This window comes from Nematolebias whitei, chromosome 18 (genome assembly GCF_014905685.2).
Source record: "Nematolebias whitei isolate Nwh7 chromosome 18, NemWhi1, whole genome shotgun sequence".
NCBI lineage: Eukaryota > Metazoa > Chordata > Actinopteri > Cyprinodontiformes > Rivulidae > Nematolebias > Nematolebias whitei.
The window spans coordinates 39,368,791-39,369,242 of NC_056515.1; positions in this window are offsets into that span (position 1 = coordinate 39,368,791).

The following is a 452-nucleotide window of genomic DNA, read 5'->3' on the forward strand; positions in this document are numbered from 1 at the left end:
TTTCATGTTGCTGCTGATCTGTTTCATGTTGCTGCTGATCTGTTTCAATGTTGATGTGTTCATGTGTGCACATCTGCTCACAGACTCATGTTCATGTTTGTGCTGATGTTCAATGTTTTATGTTATGAGTGCTTAGTGTATATTTAGTTGATGTTTTTCTTAGTTCATATCTTAGATGTTATTACTGTTTTTCTTATACATTTTATTGTTGGATGTAACTGGGACCCTGTGTACATAATTTCGCTCCACCACATGTACCCCATGAGGTGCGGATGACAATAAAGAAACTCTGACTCTGACTCTCTGACCTTGACGTGACTGTTTATAACTTATTTTATTTCATTCTAAATGTTTTTTTGTTAAATTATTGTTGTCTGTACTTTATTTTTTATAATTCGAGGCATCCGGTATCATGTTCTAATTATACAGAAAAAAAAGACACATGAAATGAA